The following is a 3600-nucleotide window of genomic DNA, read 5'->3' on the forward strand; positions in this document are numbered from 1 at the left end:
CATGAACATTACTTTATTTGATCTGTTCACTGCAAAATGTTGATTTTAAATTTTTGCATTCCGGTAGGCCTATTTGTTTTAAAAATCCGGCGTGCAGTGCATTAGATCATTGACAGTGGGTGTGTCGTGCAGGCGAACCTTACTGGCCTTGTGAGTTTATTAGATGTATTTGGAGGTTGTGCTCGATCTCGTTCTACGCCAGATGTTTCACAGCTGGAGGGGGACCGTGTATGAAGGGGGGCACAAACGGGAAGGATTACTTAATTTTTTAGGAGGGGTAGCCATGGGACTAGGGGAGCCTGTGGAAGAAGATCAGGTCCTCTTCACATGAGGCAGGAAAACGTCCTTGGCTGCTGTGAATGATGGTGTTGGTAGGACTCGGATCTATTTAAACTGACCAGTGACAGACCTTTTATATGGTTTGGTTGACCTGTATATATCTGGAATAATGAACAGACTTCGAGCGCATGGTATTGAAGTTAGCAGGGGCACTTTAGAAAAAAAGTCATTTATACAAGTACAGCAAATGGCACTGCATGGGTTGCCTGTAGTGAAGATGAGACAGAGAGAGACTATTATTTATTTTTATATATATTAGGCAGAGATATTTTCAGTTTAATTTGATTTTTTATTTATAAAATTTTATTTCTTTTATTTTAAATGTATATTTAAGTTTAGCAGAGTATGTGAGCAGAGTATATATATATATATATATATATATAGGTGCTATATATATAATGCTCAAACTTTTATGTAAATGATTGACATATATATTTAATACTTAGTCCAGTTTATTGATTTGTTTTGGTTAACTTTTGGATATTTTTTTTTTATTTGTAATGCCATTACGAATTGCACAAAATTAAAGATTCAGAGATGGGTTCAAGTCAGTGCTCAATAAATGATAATAAGTTTAGAAATGTTGTGCAGCCACTTATTATTAGTGTGACATTTGAGCATGCAAATGAGGGAAAGAAAACTTCAAGATATCGGGCCCTAAAATCGGCCTTTATATCTGACCATCGGGCTGACTCTGACCTCTAAAACATCAGCATCGGCATCGGCTATAGAAAACCCATATCGGTCGATTCTACTATGGATCTATGCAATGCTTTTGCTGATGCGAGCCGCAAAAAGCCTCGTTCGTTCTAGAAAGCGATGCAGCAAAGATATTTAATGCTAATGTATGAGGCATTGGCCTACGCCTGAGTTTAATTTATGATGAGATATACTAGTTCACAGTGCAGTAAGTGAATGAAGCCATTACGCCCATGTCACGGTTATCATTGTCTGCTATATTGTCTGCAAATACATGCAATTGGTTGATGAAACATTTATTAAAATTAAGATAAAATTTGTACAAAACAAAATTTGTTTTTATAAAGGGTTTTCTATTAAAGGAAAAAATTTAATGAAGTGGTAAATATCATGTCTGACGCATTTACAAAACTTCATTAAGTGGTAAAAACCATGTCTCCCGATATATTATGATCTTATGATCCTATCTAAAAAATGAAAATAATTTTTGATAAAAATGTTTGTAAAAAAATATTTTAATGACACCGTTTGGTAGGTTATAGAGTTCAATGGCCGGTGTTCAACTATAACCGTCGGTCCTCTTGATTTATATACTAGCGAAATCACCCCTACTAATTAAGTAGATTTTAGCATTTAGATCCACACACACTGTTGTTTCGGTGAGCAGATGCCGAAAAAGCTACGAAATGGTGGTTTACTCGAAGTATGAACAATACAGAAATGATATCAATAATGTTACATAAAAAGTAGTTTTTGGATTGTATAAATACAATCTGAAACAAACTGAACAGCTCAACTTACCTCAGAAGACTCAACTCTGAGAAAGTGAGTGTGAGGGCGCTAGTGGTGATGCATCTTATTCTCTTCTGTTTATTGGCAGTTGGCAGACCAGCTTTAGGTGCTTTACTGAAAAAAGATGGAGAAGTTTAATAACCAAGTAATTTAACTTCATCTTTATTATTCTCAAATCTAAAAAAACAACAAGAACATCATATTTATATTTATCCATAAATAACTTTTGGACAATAAACAAATTCTGCACTTGTCATAAATATTTGTTTAGTTTATGCATACATAATTCTGCACTCGCATATAATCTCTTACCATAAACATCAAAGTCAGGGGCGTTGGACAAGGGGTAATAGTGGAACAAAGTAACAGGGGCCCTGAGGGAGGCCGGCAACAAAGATTTACTGATAATTCATAATATCATGACAACAAAACATATTTATAATGACATACTGTCAGTAGAAAGAAAGTTTTGCAAGACTAATTTTTCCTGTAAAAAATGATTCTTTTTTTTTTTTTTATTTGTCTGGAAGCATTGGTCCTCCCATGTTATCACTCGCCCCTATCAAAAAAAAAAAAAAAATTGAGAATAAGGCTGCAGGAGCCGGTGACAGTTGTTTCTCTGGATTTGTTGTGTACAGGAACATGGAAGTGTAATGGAACCTTGTCGGAAGAGACAAGGTGGGTTATGAACGTACCGAGGAACATATGAACAGCTTAACTAAGAAATATTAAGTAAATTATAACAGTGATCACGGAAGAATAAACATACTGAGAGAGCTCTGAAAGCCACTAATGCTCACCAGATTGCATAATTCAGTGGAAAATGAAAAGAAATGACCATTCTGTCTTAAGAAATATTAAGTAAATGTAAGCCAATATTTCAAAGTATGTGCACTTTTAGACTGGAAAGCCCTAATGGACGCTAGGGCTGTACACAAATTAAAGAATACTCCACCATTTTTGGAAAATAGGCTCATTTTCCAACTCCACCCTAGAGTTAAAGAGCTGAGTTTTACCATTTTCGGACCCATTCAGCCGGGATTCGGATCTGGCGGTAGCACTTTTAGCTTAAAGGGTTACTTCCACTGCAAAAAATGACCTTGATACAGTGTTGTCTACTTCTTTCAGTCTATGGGACAGTCTCAAGCCTGTACTAGTTTTCATCCAAAATATCTTTAAATTGTAGTTCTGAAGACCTAACAAAGCTTTTACAGGTTTGGAACCCACATGGGGATAAGTGATTAATAACACAATTTTCATTCTGGGATGGAGTACCCCTTTAACTTAGCATAGATCATTGAATCTGATTAGACCAAGTATAGCATCTTGCTCAAAAATGACCAAAGAGTTAATTCCTCAGCACCTGAAAATAGTCCCGCTAGGTAACTTCCAATAAGCCTATTCTGTGTGGCATATTTGAGTTTCAGCACCCAGAGCTCTCTCTCGCTTCTTCAGATGGAGATTTACTACTGATCACAGACCTTGCTTCACTGACAACACGCATGACTATCGCAGCTTTTGCCTAATCATGATTGTGATTTCATTTCGATTTATCTCGCAGTCCTAGAAACTTGTCAGTTAACTATGTCTCTGTGTTTTAAAAGTTGCTTCATCTAAAAACATGATGGAGATTTACTACTGATCACAGAACTGGCTTTACTGACAAGATGCACATGACAATCACATATCATCAATTGTGCCCTAATGGACGCCAGAAGGAACTTGCACATGACTGGTTCGTTTTGAGTTTGTCGACAGCCAGAAGCAGGA

The 3600-nt window shown here is 36.2% G+C and overlaps 1 long non-coding RNA gene across 1 annotated transcript in view; it reads right to left on the reverse strand.

Annotated features, from left to right (window-relative positions):
• Window positions 1-2249, reverse strand: part of LOC122141280 — a 3910-nt gene extending 1661 nt beyond the window's left edge. Inside the window, exons 1-2 of the long non-coding RNA XR_006157659.1 lie at window positions 2143-2249; window positions 1840-1944 (exon numbers count right to left, since the gene is read on the reverse strand). This is a non-coding gene — a long non-coding RNA (uncharacterized LOC122141280). The remainder of the gene's footprint in view (window positions 1-1839; window positions 1945-2142) is intronic.
• Between the last annotated feature and the right edge of the window lie 1351 nt (window positions 2250-3600).

This window comes from Cyprinus carpio, chromosome B21, assembly GCF_018340385.1.
Source record: "Cyprinus carpio isolate SPL01 chromosome B21, ASM1834038v1, whole genome shotgun sequence".
In the NCBI taxonomy this organism is placed as follows: domain Eukaryota; kingdom Metazoa; phylum Chordata; class Actinopteri; order Cypriniformes; family Cyprinidae; genus Cyprinus; species Cyprinus carpio.